The sequence below is a fragment of the Mesoplodon mirus genome, assembly GCF_964341445.2.
Source record: "Mesoplodon mirus genome assembly, chromosome: 2".
Classification (NCBI taxonomy): Eukaryota; Metazoa; Chordata; class Mammalia; order Artiodactyla; family Ziphiidae; genus Mesoplodon; species Mesoplodon mirus.
This window is the reverse complement of record NC_138977.1, coordinates 33,851,028-33,867,239: the sequence shown is the minus strand read 5'-3', so window position 1 is coordinate 33,867,239 and position 16,212 is coordinate 33,851,028.

Genomic DNA, 16,212 nt, shown 5'->3' with positions numbered 1-16,212 from the left:
CGGCTGGGCCCGTGAGCCGTGGCCGCTGAGCCTGCGCGTCCGGAGCCTGTGCTCCGTGGCGGGAGAGGCCGCGGCAGTGAGAAGCCCGCGTACCACACACACACAAAAAAAAGAATGTACAGGGATATATTTTTGGTGAACCATCCATCTGAATTTTTAGTAACTCCATGCACAATTTAAGGACCTAATCCAAAATCATGGAGCAATTGTGGTTCATAGACGTTTAGGTTATTTAACATCTTTAGTTCTCAGTTTCCTCACTTTTAAGATAAAGAAAGAGAATCCTTATTTCCCATGTAACCATGACTCTGTGATCCTCCTGCTTTTATGAAAAGCTTATCAGAAGCTGCATTTTGTATCTGAGCTTAGATGACTATCGTGAAGGAAATGTGAGGTATCCGTTTATGTGGTCTGTTCTCAGAATTAACGGGGAAGACTGAAGGTGCTCACGTTATTCGTTGGAAAGCAAAGGACACTTGGCCTCACTTTTCTGTGCTCGTAAGTCCATGCAGGAAAGAGGGCTGGTGCTTGCAGTACAGCGTATGCAGAAAGGACAAGAAGGCAGATCAGCACCTGTCAGTAAGAGGATTTGAAGGGAAATGAGTTTGGGAAGATTTGTAAGTCTTGGTAAACACCATATAGTTTAGGAGACACAAACAAAATTCATCCTAATATGAGTTGTCCATGAAATCCAGACGGCTATGCTTACGTGGGTGGTCGTCAATGTCTTGCTGAAGTTTGAACATGGGCACACACCGAATTCAACAGCTGCCATGCATATGAGCTGTTACCTTTTTCCTTTTTTAAATGTTATTTAATTTTATTTTTTTATTGATGTATAGTTGATTTGCAATGTTGTGTTAGTTTTAGGTGTACAGCAAAGAGATTCAGTTTTATATTTATATAGATAGATAGATAGATAGATTTTAGTTCATATTCTTTAAAAATGTACATGTTTACTTTTCCACATATTATTTGCTTACGATTTATTAATTTAAAAAAGGCCCCATGTAATGACTATAATTTAATGTCATTAAAAATTTTTTTTCCTTGCAAGAACTAATTACTGTGAGAAACTTTTGTTAATGCTTATCAGTAAATCAGACTAGAAGAGAATGTCATTTTTTTTGCTCGCCAGTGCCAAAATTCCAGATCGTAGATACACGACAACCATTATGTTCTTATGCCAGAGTTTGAAAATATTCTGTTTATTTTGTTTTCCCAGACTGATCAAGGCCAAGTTCTTCACACAAGAATAAAAGCAACTTGCCGATGATGAGTTTGGGATCTAATGTGTTTTCCTAAATTTGGAAAGACCTTTTACGGACACTGCAATGCCTACAGCATAGAAGTATAGATTATGGATATCCATAAGTGTGTTTTTAGTTCTTTACTGTTAAATCCTTTTAAGATGATTATGAATATTACACAAACCACAGTGAAAATGAGATACCTTTGCTGCTTGTTTGCAATTGCCTTCTCCTCTCCTTTTTTCCGGAAAGGGACACCTGACATGTGAGGGCAGACGGGAGGGCTCAGGTCTCAGCTCGCGCTCTCCTTGGCCATAAGAGAGGTTTCCCTCTCAGTCCAGCAAGCTTCCTGGCGACAGAGCACAATCTTTTAGCAGTGCTACAGCATACCTGTTCAGCTTGAAACATGCCTGTGAGGTAGGCGCCCAGACTTCAGGGCCCAGGACAGAAGGCCCCTGGGGAGGCAGCAGAGACAGAGACACCCAGTGGGCCAGGGAGCAGCCATGTCATCACAGGAAAGGACTGGCTCCCGGGGGAAAGAGCACAGCTTCAGCCCACAAACAGCTAACCGCTGGCGTCTAACCTCTGCTTCTTTATGCTTCTTCTTTCTTTCCTTTCTTTTTCTCCTTTCCTTTCTTCTTCTATGCATTTTCTTCTTTCGTTTCCCTTCCCTTTCTCCTGAGTACTCTTCCCTTTTCTCTGGCACATCTCCTGAGCTCTTCTTCTCTTTTTCTACTCCTGCTCCAGCTTATTTTCCTTCCTCACAGCCAATTTTCCCTTTCCTTTTCTTCTCTTCTCACTTCACCCACTGTGGAGAAGCTTATGCCTTTCCAGAGACCTGTGGTTCCTCCCAGCAGGTGCAACATGCCCAAAAGACATGCTTAGGGTGTCCTAATGTTTCAGTGTGGTTAGTGAAAGTTAAAGGTAGATGTCAGAGGATGTAAAGGGTAGGGTTCTAACTGCTATGTTCTGCTAGGAATTTGCTTAGTTCTTTTTTTTTTTTTAACATCTTTATTGGAGTGTAATTGCTTTACAATGGTGTGTTAGTTTCTGCTGTATAACAAAGTGAATCAGCTATACATATACATATATCCCCATATCCCCTCCCTCTTGCGTCTCCCTCCCACCCTCCCTATCCCACCCCTCTAGGTGGTCACAAAGCACCGAGCTGATCTCCCTGTGTTATGTCCTTCTTACTCCATTAGGATACTAAAGTTTTCTCCACCTGATGCTGTGGAACCTTCACCTTAGAAGCAAACCTGAAGGACATGGGCCACGACTGTTTCTGAGGGACTCTAGGTTTTCCACCAATAGGCAAGTCCTAGAGACCCATCCGTCAAAAGAAGAACTGACGAGGTCTGTTAACTTTAAATTATACATTGTCATTGATACCTTTGCTTAACAAGTCAAGGTATTTCCAACAACAATGCACTGAAAAATTAAACTACCGTTCATCCTTGAGCAACATGGGCTTGAACTGCAGGAGCCCGCTTATATGTGGATTTTTTTAAGTAAAACAGATCTTTATATTAACCAAGGAGGGGGGAGTTTGCATCTGATGAGAGATCACAGTATGTGGAATCAAAAGAACTAGGGTTTGAGTCCTGATTCTAATCAAACCGTTTCAGCTTCTTGCCCTGGGGAGAGTCCTTTATCAATTCCTTTGCTTTTGAGGCAGACGCAGAAGTTTGCACATTTGCACCTGTGAGGGGTCAGAGCCCCTCATCCCCCGTGTGTTCAAGGGACATCTGTATGGTAGTTCCATCTGGCACTGACGTTGGAAGAGGATCGGTGTGTATGGTCAGAAATGAGATTCAGAGACTGCAATTTCAAAGCTACTAAGTGAATAGTTTCCTTTACCTGCTTCTGTGTATTCAAGAAGGACAAGATAACAGCTTCATGTTTGTCTCAAATTTTCCATTTAAGGAATATCCTGTTTTAGCACTGTCACCTGCCTCAATATAACACCTACTCTGTGTTGTTATAAAGTTTTTTGGTTAAAGTTAATGTTCTTTAACTCTTTCTTGGCAAAGATTTTAATGAGGAATAGATATTACTCAGGTGGCAAAGAGTAGTTTATACTTCCTTCTAAAGAAATTATATTTTTCACAAAAACGAAGTAAGAATGTAAACCATATAGACTGATTTAATTTTCTTTGACTATCATTCAAAGTACACTTTGCCTTCTGAGGCTTAAATTCCTATACTGACTGAGGATTATTATTTCTTTCTATCTTTAAAAAAATGACAAAATTAGAAGTCAATTATCTTTTAAACCCTATGTATGAAGTGCATATAAATGAATTGTACAAAATCAACACACAAAAAGGAAATTGTCAGTCAGATTCTCTTATGAGTTTCACACCTGCTAGAAGAAGCAGCATTCTCGTTTTAGAATCAAAATAGTCCCACCTTCTGTACTTTTCTACTTGATAAGAGAAAAACAGATTCCAGACAGTTAACTACAGAATTCACCACATTACTTTTCTTCTCTCCACCTAACTAAAATTTTGTTTCTTCCATTTCTCTTAATTGAAGTTATTAATTTCATCTAAAAACATCTTTATACCAGAGTCAATTAGTCCAACCTGAAACTGCATTGTATGTATTTGAGGCTAATACATATTATAAAAATTCAGATCTTTTTGCACCTTTTCCAGAGCAGTGATATGTGAAGCCAAAATTAAACATACTAAAGGAAGATTTTTAGTATGAAAGTGCCTGGCATGTTCATTTGCATTAAATTGTTGACCTAGGGTCTAGTCGCAGCTCCACACTCACTGATATTTCTGTTTCCTAACTCATGGAGAACAAATGACAGGCACCCGTGCTTAGCAAGGAAAGAAAACATATCCAATCCTTTCCAGAAACATCCTGAACTTACTAAAGTAGGCTGAATGGTCCATGGGGAAAATTTATTTGCTCTTGGTCAAAGGAACAATTAATCCAAAACAGATTTAAATCAGGGCAGCTGTAAGGCATTGGGTTGGAAAGAGGAAAAGGAAAAGAAAAAATTGTTTTATGTTTCAAGAGAGTTTAGGAGATTTCTTTCGAGTCTAAATATCACAACCCAAAGAACACAAAGCTTAACCAAAAATAACAGCACTACAACTCTTGGCAAAGAATCAAGACTTTTTTCAATAAAATAATCAGTACATCTGAGTGATCTACTATACCAACAATCCAATAATATCTATATTGATGTTGCAATATGGAACAGTGTATATACTGGACCAAAGTTGTGCTAAAATGAGGCAACACAGCACATGTCTGACCACAGACAAGTTATTTTACAGTGAAAGCTTCCATTAATAACAACATTCATGCATATCATCAAACTGACCCTCGAAGTAGATGGAGCAATCGTTCCCACAGTTTGGTTTCAATAATTTCATATTAAGTGGTTCCATTTTAAGTCAATTTCCTACTACACAAAACTATCAAATTAATGTAATTTCATATTTCAAGTAGAGAACATATTACATATTTTATTTTATTTTTGAATCGTCTCTAAAGATTCAATGAAACCATGATATCGTGCATGTATAAAAATGCATTAGGGGATTTCCCTAGTGGTCCAGTGGTTAGGACTTCGCCTTCCAATGCAGGGGGTGAGGGTTCGACCCCTGGTCAGGGAGCTAAGATCCTACATGTCTCCACGCCAAAAAAAACAAAACATAAAACAGAAGCAATATTGTAACAAATTCAGTAAAGACTTTAAAAATGGTCCACGTCAGAAAAAAAAATCTTAAAAAAAATGAATTAGGGGCTCTTTGTGTAATGGATATCTTACGTTTTATCTGAAAAATATGATGATTATAAAAACCATACAAATGTTTGCAAAAATACCTTCTAATATTAACCTTTTTTACTTTGTAAATATCTAAACCATTTGTAAGAAAGAAAAAACTTCTTTGTGCTTTGATAATTATCTATATCAGAATTTCCAAATTAATAGAACAAAATAGGAAAAAAAACTTGAAGCCATAAGTTATATTTAGTTATTCGTCAAGAAGCCAGATTCCATTGGTTTTGAATATCTGACCCTTTGGCATCTTCCCACATAATCAACCCTTTAACCCAGACTTGGAGTAAAGGGAATAACAGTATTTTTTTCCCTTCTCTGTTTAACTTGGCTTAACTTTCTGTAGAAACTCCTCTTTCCCACAGCCTAATTCCAAACAAATTGTAATGTTCACAATACCCTTACCGTGGTTATTTCTGTCATTTTGCCAGTTAACCTGATGAAAGGCCAACATTACATCATTTCCTTTTTAGGTGAGAAAGTAATTGGGAATTTCAACCTACGATTGACTTGTATTCTTATTACTGAATTTCCTTTTTTTTCTTTCATTGCTTTTGAGCAAAAATTTCCAGTCATGGAGAGATCTTAACAAAAATAACATGAGGGAGATAATATCAAATGATCTAGAAAAATATACCTTTCCCTTCCCGAGTAACCAATAAGTAATAGAATGCTAGAAAATGGGCCACAGACAAACCTTTGAAATGGTCATTTTTCCAGGGTAAATTTGAGAGGGTCAAATGTCGTGTTGCTTTTTTGGTAGACTTTAGAGAGAAAATATACAGATTTGAGAAATAATTGTTTTCTAAATCAGGAGAGAACAAAGTAAAAAAAAAATCTGTGATGCTTTTGATAGAAATTAAATAGCTGGGGGCTGAAGAGTAAGCCAGTTTCACCCTATGTGAGGGGGTGGACGTGACTATAGGGACAGATTATTTCAGCTTTGTTCATTTGACAGAAAAGCAGAAACGAGGACATATGAAGAAAGTCTCCCTTGGGCTTCCCTGGTGGCGCAGTGGTTGAGAGTCTGCCTGCTGATGCAGGGGACACAGGTTCGTGTCCCGGTCCGGGAAGATCCCGCATGCCGTGGAGCAACTAAGCCCGTGAGCCATGGCCGCTGAGCCCGCGCATCCGGAGCCTGTGCTCCGCAACGGGAGAGGCCAAAACAGTGAGAGGCCCGCGTACTGCAAAAAAAGAAAAAAAAAACAAGTCCCCCTTCACGGGGCAAATTGGGGTCCAGGGGCTGCAGAGCTGCTGCACACGACACTGGGCCAGCAGCTGGCTGCTCTGCGTCCACGTTTTCTAGGCCAGGGGTCAGTGGGGCACTACAGCCCCAGCAAGCACTTACGTGATGGCCACAGTGGTAGGGACGGAAGGTCGGGGTAGCAGCGTTAGTGATTACATATGATTTAGAAATTCGACGAATGCATTCATGGTTTGAACATTTAGTGTTAAATAAATGCTTTAACTTTATCTAATACAGTGCTGCCCACCTTGATTTCAGTAAAGAACTTTCCCTTCTGTCCCTCGCAGCACACACACACACACATACACACACACACATACACGCATGCACACACATCATCTTTCACAAACCAGAGGACATAGGTGTCCTAAAAAAGTGCGTTTTAGTCAACGATGGTCTTCGCTGTTACCAGTTGTCTGAACAGAGGGTTGGGCATATTGGTGAAGGATGTTGGAAAATACCAAGGACTTTGGAACTCCCAGGACATATATTCAGCCCTCCTTGTCCATGGATTCCTTGTCCTCAGATTCAACCAACCATGGATAGGAAATATTTGGGGAAAAAAAATTCCAGAAAGTTCCAAAAAGCAAAACTTGAATTCACCTTGCACCTGGCAACTATTTACATAGCATTTACATTGTATTTGGTATTACAGGTAATTAGAGATGATTTAACGTGTACGGAGGTTGTGTGTAGGTCACATGCAAATACTACACTGTTTTATAGGAGGGACTTGAGCATCCATGGATTTGGGTATTTGATGGGGGTCCTGAAGTCAATTCCCTGTGTACGCCGAGGGAAGGCTGTATTCAGTGGTCTAATACTTGATGAAGGCTAAGCTCAAAGGACTGAAAAATGAGTCACGTCGGAGCTCCACATTCAATCATTTCGAGTAGTCTGTGCTGACCAGCAGGAAAATGAAATCTTTTTCTTCATTCTGTGTATCTAAAATAGGCATCTACCATTCTTACTCAAGGTTGAGTAGACATGGGGACCAGTCTTTAAAGACTTTTCTTCCTTCCTTTGTTTTTATAGTTAATTGACTTAAAGATCTCCTCAGGCATTAGACACTTTCTAGAACTGTAGTTCCCCTCCTTTCCCATAGAAAATTAATTTTTCTCATTTAGATAGGATCATAAGAGCAAATACTACCTAACCCTTATTTCAGTCATGAATATTCTTGAATGCAATTGATGTAAGTGGCATTTTTTGTTTAATAGAGGACATAAAAATGAAAACCCGGCCCTAGAAAGATTTATTGGATAAACCTTGCCTCTTCCTACACACTGTAGGAGGAATAAATGTCTGAAGAAGGAAGAATCGGAAAGATATTGAAGATATTATGATGTAAGGAAAAGTGTAACCCATGAAATCTTTTGAAGGACTCCTCTGACTTGGAATTAAAATATTTTATTGCTCAATCCTGTAGCTTCCAACAGTTATGAAATAGCACACTCATAAGCTATTGTTTGGGGTCATTTTATTTTTTATGTGATCCCTATACTCTGAAGATCTGCAATGTGTCTAGGAAATAGATGACCCTTTTACTAGTAACAAAAATATCCACTCTCTATTGGTGTTGGGGGAAACCAGGGGAAACATACTTAATGTCTTTCTGCACTTAGTATGATGACCTGAATACAGCAGTCACTTAATGATACTGTTATGATTGTATTCATGTCAAATTTAGGAGAATCCTCACCCCCATTGCTGGAAGGTGCTAGGAGGCTACACAGCATAAAAGAAGAAAATAAGGTGCATATAACGAACATTTATTTAGCAGGACTCTGAGTATTAGCCCCTGATTTGTTTCTCTATTAATTCTGTAACTGATATCGGGTCAATTAATCCTTCTGACATTCTGACATTTTCTTTCTGGACTAGAGATAATATCTCCCATCTTAGGACATGTGGTCTGTGGAAATTTCATCATGATGAAACATACTTTGAAAAATGCAAGTTTCTATATTTCTTAAGATAGTATTAAATCATGGCTCTTCCACAAGTTTAGAACCACACAAAATGGCACTTTTTCCTTTTCCTCCATTTTTCTCCACTATATCTCTTGACTTAGTTTGGTCAAATGATAGCACAATTTTAAAAATATTCAGTTCTCAGAACATAAAATCTTTTAAAGGATGTAAAGAAATGTGTTCAGTCTCAAAATCTTCAAAGTCACACATTTCTTTAGGTATAGCGTCCTGGGTCATTAAATGGTAATTGTCATGTACAAAAACAAGTCGCTATTATAAAAATTAGGCTTATTCTAAGATAAGCCTTGCTTTTTTTTGTGTGTGTGTGGTACACGGGCCTCTCACTGTTGTGGCCTCTCCCGTTGCAGAGCACAGGCTCCGGATGTGCGGGCTCAGTGGCCATGGCTCACGGGCTTAGTTGCTCCGCGGCATGTGGGATCTTCCCAGACCGGGGCACGAACCCATGTCCCCTGCATCAGCAGGCGGACTCTCAACCACTGTGCCACCAGGGAAGCCCTGAGATAAGCCTTTCTTAATCTAAAAAAAAAAAAAAAGCATGGCTAATTTTATTAAGAGCCTACAAGACACTTAAGCAAGTTTTTTTTAGCTTCAAATATATTTACAACAATTGTGTGTGTGTGATACTATATATATATATATATATATATATATATATATATATATATATGCACTAATGCCCAAAGCATCCTGCTAAAAGATTAGCAATCCATGCTAGATGCAGAGATTCTTAATGTTAGTCTGTTTGGTAAACAAATTTCACAGTTTTGTAGAGATAAAGAGATCATACTTATTCCATCCCTGGAATTTTTGTATAATGAGTTGAAATTACAGAAAAGAGGGCTTCCCTGGTGGTGCAGTGGTTAAGAATCTGCCTGCCAATGCAGGGGACACGGGTTCAAGCCCTTGTCCAAGAACATCCCACATGCCGTGGAGCAACCAAGCCTGTACACCGCAACTACTGAGCCTGCGCTCTAGAGCCCGCGAGCTACAACTACTGAGCCCATGTGCCACAACTACTGAAGCCCACATGCCTAGAGCCAGTGCTCTGAAACAAGAGAAGCCACCGCAATGAGAAGCCCGTGCACCACAATTAGAGAAAGCCCGCGTGCAGCAACGAAGAGCCAACACAGCCAAAAATAAATAAATAAAATAAATTTTAAAAAATACATTAAAAAATTATAGAAACTAATTACATATGTCATGTAATGAAGCTATTTTCTAAAGCTACCATCCACCCATTCATTTATTCACTTACTCACCAATATTTATTGAGAATTTCACGTGTGCTGAGGACAGAATGGTGAGCCTTTCAGAAAGACTAAGGCTCCACAAAGTCATGGAATCCACTCTCTGTCTATGTCCACATGTGTTAACCTTTCTTGTCCAGAAATTAGCTGAAAGAATTAATGTCCCCTTTTCGGATTTGCTTTCTTGTATACTCTACATTTGATAACTTAATTTTTTATCCTTGGACTTTAGAGTGTCCTTACTTCAAATTAATTCAAACTATATTTGAAACGTAAAACCGAGCAAGGCTCTTCATGGAATAGCTAACAGCAATGTTTCACAGATTTGTTGAAAACTGAAGTTTGCTCAAGATCCCACACACAATATGGCTGATTTAGCTGTGGTAACAGCAAAGGAAGAAGCTTAAAGCTATTCTATATGTAATCATATTGCCTCGAATGCTATATGTGACTAAAATATGATTTCTGATGGAAAAATAAATGAGGTCTGCTAAAATGTCAAGAAACCTAATCATTGCATTAAATAATGATTTTCATACACTAGATGGGCATATTTCCCTAATACCAGACAGGGGGTTTTCAGATGTCAAAAGTGTTTCACAATTTAGATATCTGGAAGAACTGGTAAAAATTACCCTCTTAAACAATAATTATCCTGCTTTCATTGATGTTTGGGTTATATCAAAAATAGGTTAATGGGAGCAATTAGTTGGCTTTTTTTCTGGTGTAATGTAATTTATCTCAGTTGTGGTATTGGTACAAATGAGGACGATGATAGTAAAACCCATCACATTAAAATTTAATATGTGTAACTTATTCTATTTGCTTCAGTGGCTATAATGCTTCTCTCTCCACCTTTGGTCACCCCACTCCCACCAACACACTTTGTTACGTGCTTGGTTGATTTACCCCAACTCCGCCGTGTTTGATTTTCTCACAGTGATGTTTGAACCCCACCACTCATACAAGCACACCCTCTCCATAACCAAATTTGAAGACAATGATAATTTCAGACTTCTCAAACTCATCTGTATTATGGCCTCCTTTAATTCACCAGCTACTCATTCCCTGACCCCTACAATGTAACATCTAACCTTCCACAGACCATTGAGTCTGACCCCCTTAAGATGTTCAAAGACCTCTTCATCTTTAAATATATCCCCTCCTCCATCCTTGCCACCCCCAGTGCTACTGGCAGAAACCTTACCTCTCTAGGCTCCTGGAAATAACAGGAAGTCACCTTGTGTGTCAGACAAGGTGCTTTGTTGCAACAAACTGGTGCCGGCCATCTTCAATAGAACAGAGAGGTCGTGCACCATGATCAAGTGAGATTCATCCCAGAGATGCTGGGGTGGGTTGACATCTGCAAAGTAGTCCATGTGATGCACTACATTAACAAAACAGAGTGTAAAAATTATACGATCATCACAAGAGATGCAGAAAAAGCATTTAACAAAATTGAGCATACATTGATGATAAAAACCCTTAATAAAGCAGGTGTAGAGAGCAGGTACCTCCACATCATAGAGGCCATGGCATGGCCAGGCCACTCACGAGGGCTGCTCTCTTGTTCTCTGTGCATCCCCTGCCCGACTAGTCCCTGCCTGATCCACACTCACTCACATGCCCCACCCTCCATCTTAATCATAGACCCCAATCAGTAACTGCCTGTATGCTCCCCCCGCTTCCTTCCAGCTAGTTATTGATCCACTGTGATAGTCTATCAAAGGGAAAATATCTGCCTATGTTGGTCCTTAGTGGGAGGGCTATGAGGGACATTTCCCTCTGCTGGTTTCCCTGGAAACACATGAGCCAACCTGATGTCAATTTCCCTTATAACTGGTAACCTCCCTCTCCCCCCAGTAGCAAAGACTGCTGCCATGTCCTGTCCTGCCAGCCCGTCCGCAGCACACTGGGGGGTGTCGCTCCAGGACCTTGCTTCATATGTGTAAGATTCCCTGTCCAATAAACCATTGATGTTTCTGTCGCTGACTCTGGACTCTTTCACTGGTCTCAAAGCTGTGCTTGCAGGCCTGCGGAGTGCAACCCAACTGTCATAAGTGACAAGTCCACCATTAACATCATTGAAAACTAAGTATCAGAGAAAAAAAGAAAACAATCCTCTTTACATTTACATCCAAAAAACAAAGCAAAATACCTACGAATAATTTTAAACAAGGAGGTGAAAGACATTTATATTGAAAACTAAAAGACATTAATAAAAGAAATTGAAGAAGACACAAATAAATGGAAAGATATTTCATGCTCATGGGTTTGAAAAATTAACATTGTTAAAATGTCCATACTACCCAAAGCAATCTACAGATTCAATACAATCCTTATCAAAATTCCAACGTTGCATTTTTAATGGAAAAAGAAGAAATAATTGGAAAAATTTGTATGAAACCAAAAAAAAAAAAACCCCAAATATCCAAATATCTAGTAACTTACATAGTATGTTACTGGCATAAAAAAAAGACACATAGATCAATGGAACAGAAAGAGATCCCCGAAATAAACCCGCTCATATGTGGTCAATTAATTTACAACAAAGAAGCCAGGAATATACAATGGAGAAAGGACAGTCTCTTCAATAAACTTTATTGGGAAAACTGGACAGCCACATGCAAAAGTATGGAGTTTGACCACTATCTTATGCTATATATAAAAATTAACTCAAAATAGATTAAAGACTTGAATATAAGCCCTGAAACCATAAATCTCCTAGAAGAAAACATAGGTGATAAACTGCTTGACATAGATCTTGAAATAATTCTTTTAATCTGATAGCAAAAGCAAAAGCAATAAGAGCAAAAATAAACAAGTGGGACTACATCAAACTAAAAAGCTTCTGCACAGCAAAGGAAGCAATCAAAAAAATGAAAAGGCAACCTACTGAATGGAGAAGATATATAAAGAACACATACAACTCAATAGCAAAAAAACAAACAATTTGATTTTAAAATGGGCAGGAGATACAAATAGACCTTTTTCCAAAGACCAACATACAGATGGCCAACAGGTACATGAAAAGATGCTCAACATCGTCAATCATCAGAGAAATGCAAATCAAAAGCACAATGAGATATAACCTCACACCTGTTAGAATGGCTCTTGTCAAAAAGACAAAAATAGGGCTTCCCTGGTGGCGCAGTGGTTGAGAGTCTGCCTGCCGATGCAGGGGACACGGGTTCATGCCCCGGTCTGGGAAGATCCCACATGCCACGGAGCGGCTGGGCCCGTGAGCCATGGCTGCTGAGCCTGCGCATCCGGAGCCTGTTGCTCTGCAACGGGAGAGGCCACAACAGTGAGAGGTCCGCGTACCACAAAAAAAAAAAAAAAAAAGACAAAAAATAACAAGTGTTGGCCAGGATGTGGAGAAAAGAGAGCCCTCATGCACTGTTGGTGGGAATGTGAATTGGTGCAGCAACTGTGGAAAACAGTATGGAGCCTCTTCAAACAATTACAAATAGAACTGCTGTGTGATTCAGCAAATCCACTTCTGGGTATTTATCTGAAGAAAATGAAAATACTAATTTGAAAAGATCTATGCACCCAATGTTCACTATAACACTATTTATAATATCCAACATATGGAAACAACCTAAGTGCCATTTGATGGATAAATGGATAAAGACGAGGTGTATATAGATATAATGAAATATTATTCAGACATAAAAAAGAATGAAAGCTTGCTATTTGTGACAACATGGATGAACATGGAGAACATTCTGCTAAGTGAAATAAACCAGACAGAGAGAGACAAACACCAATATCGTTAAGATCTCTCTTACATGTGGAATTTAAACCAAACGACACCAACAACAAACCCAGGGTCCTAGATACAGAGGACAGATTGGGGGCTGCCAGAGGTTGGGATGGGGATGGGAGAAGTAGGTGAAGGGGTTCAAAAGCTTATAAAAAAGTAATAATGATAAGATCAGATAAAATAAACAGATAAATCATTCATATACATTACTTGTAATCTGCCTTAGAAGTTACGGAGACACACCAGAATATTAAGTCCTACAGAAGTAAATAGAGAACTATTTAATACAAAACTCAGATTATTATCAGTCTTATCCTAAGGGGAAAAAGGTCAATCTTTAGCAGACGGGGGCCTCGTAGGCAATGGGAAGCTGATGAGCACGAGTCCTTGTGGCTAGAGCTGCTCTCATACTGCAGACACTGTGCACAGTTCCACCTCCAATCTTCTGCAGGAACACAGCAAAGTCTTCCTTCTTCAAATAAGAGCGAACCTCTCCCAGTCTACATCTTTTATCAATGTGGACATTTCTTCTTCTTCTCATCTTTTTTTTTTTTAAATCTCCACTGCTCGACAGATATTTCCACTTGGATGAATTACTGTCATCCCAAATTCAATATCTTTAAACCGAAATGCATACTCTTCCCTCTCCTCTTTCCTAAAAATCCTTAATGCCACATTATCCCAGGCACATCTGTACTGTCAGCCTTTTACCAGGCTGAAAACCTTGAGTTATTTTTAATTCTCAGTAAACTCCTACTCTGGTTCCTATGTTCCCATCCAACTTGTCCATCTGAAATATCAGTTTATTTAATTTATTCTCCACTAGTGATCCCATGTGCAGAAAGCCCAGGCTTTGCAACAGGTCCCCTGCTAGGCTTCACTTAAAATGTCAACAGCAGTAAGTCCAATGGGGCTCAGAAACTATATGAGAAATAGTCACTGTTAGTAGAAAGAACGGAAGGAGGAGGGAAGGAAGGAAGGAAGAGAAGAAAAGAAAAGATGAGATGGTGTAAATAATAGAGCACTCAATAAAAACTTAGGAGACCTGGGTTCTGCTTGCACACTTTCCACTGATTAGCTCCAGTAAACCAGTAAACCATTAAACATGCCTTGGTTTTCAGAGTCTTCATCTATGAGATGAGGAGGTATTTGTGTGGCATGAGATCTTTCCTACTCCTGACACTTTATGACTTTTCTTCAGAAATCCCTGTTTTCCAGGTTGTAACATTCAAGCTAAACTATCAGAAAGCCCTGGAGTCAAGTAGAGATCCCAGCAGGACTCCAGAGGTGCTCAAGGCTCCTGGAGGGGAGCCATGAGCATGTGATTCTCCAATTTCCCCTCCTAAGAAATCAGGACCTGAAATGTTGAGCCAGGTCCAGGTGTAGTATCTGGGGGCCTGATTCAAGTACAGTACAGGACATCTCTCACTTGTGGACTACAAGGTGTGGTACAGAAGAATAACCCAAGACATCATCTTAGGAAGACTAAATCAAAGTTGACTAGACTGCCCAACAAATCAACAATCTAAAGGGCTTAGGCACCAAGACATGGAAACAGCCTAAGTGTCTATGAATGGACAGAGAAGATGTGGTACATATATACAATGGAATACTACTCAGCCATAAAAAAAGAATGAAATAATGTCATTTGCAGCAACATGGATGGACCTAGAGATTATCATATTAAGTGAAGTTAGTCTGACAGAGAAAGACAAATATTGCATGATATCCCTTATATGTGGAATCTAAAAAAATGATACAAATGAGCTTATTTACAAAACAGACTCTCAGACATAGAAAACAAACTTATGGTTACCAAAGGGGGTGGGGAAAGGTTGGACTGGAAGTTTGGTGTTAGCAGATGCAAACTATTATATATAGGATAGATAAACAACAAGGTCTTACTGTATGGCACAGAGAACCATATTCAATACTCTGTGATAAACCATGATGGAAAAAAATATAAAAAAGGATGTATATAAATATATGGCTGAATCACTTTGCTGTACAGCAGAAGTTAACACTACATTGTAAATCAACTATTCAATTAAAAAAATAAAGGGCTTATGCAGACAAGAGAAAAATATATATGAGGCAGAGAGAGATTCTAGGAAATTTCTCTTAATAGAATTTTGTCATGGGATGATCATGACCTCATGTTAAAACTGTGACCTGGCTGTGTGTGTGTGTGTGTGTGTGTGTGTGTATCTGTCTCTGTGTGTCTGTGTGTGAGTGTCAGTTTGAATGGAGTATGAAAGGTAAAAGATAAAAAAAAAACAATGGGCTAAAATGTGAATGAGATATTAGAGAATGAATGTAAACATATGTAAATTATGCTGTTAATGCTTTCAAGACATTTGATAGGGTGAAGGAAAAATATAAGCAATAGCCAGATGAGAGTATAGACTGAAAATAAATATTTGTTGTGAACCTACTGCATGTATGTCACTAAAGAATCAGCAACATATAACACATATAAGGACCTCAAGCTATGCAGTGGTTTTAATGTAAAACTAAAATTATCACAATTCTAGACTAAAATTATACTGTCTAAAATTATCCATCTTGGATAAAAACACACATGATGAAGAAGGAAGTGTGTCCATCAGCCGAGGTAAGGAAGACTGATTTGCCGAGCCTCCTTGCGAAGCTCCTGCAGGTCTGCCTTGGCATTTGTGCTGGAGGATAAACTACCCTCCGAGGCCGTGGGGTCATCACGGGCGTGACTGCAACAGTGACATCGAGCACATTCAGGGGATTCATGGGACAAAAGCGTAGCTGAGCTATAATCTACGAATAAAACTTTCCTCCCAGCTCTGTACTCTGCAAATGTGTGAGAACAGAGAGAGAGGCTAGTGCAGGTGAGAGGTCAGTTATGACAGATTTTCTTTCAGCGTTCTA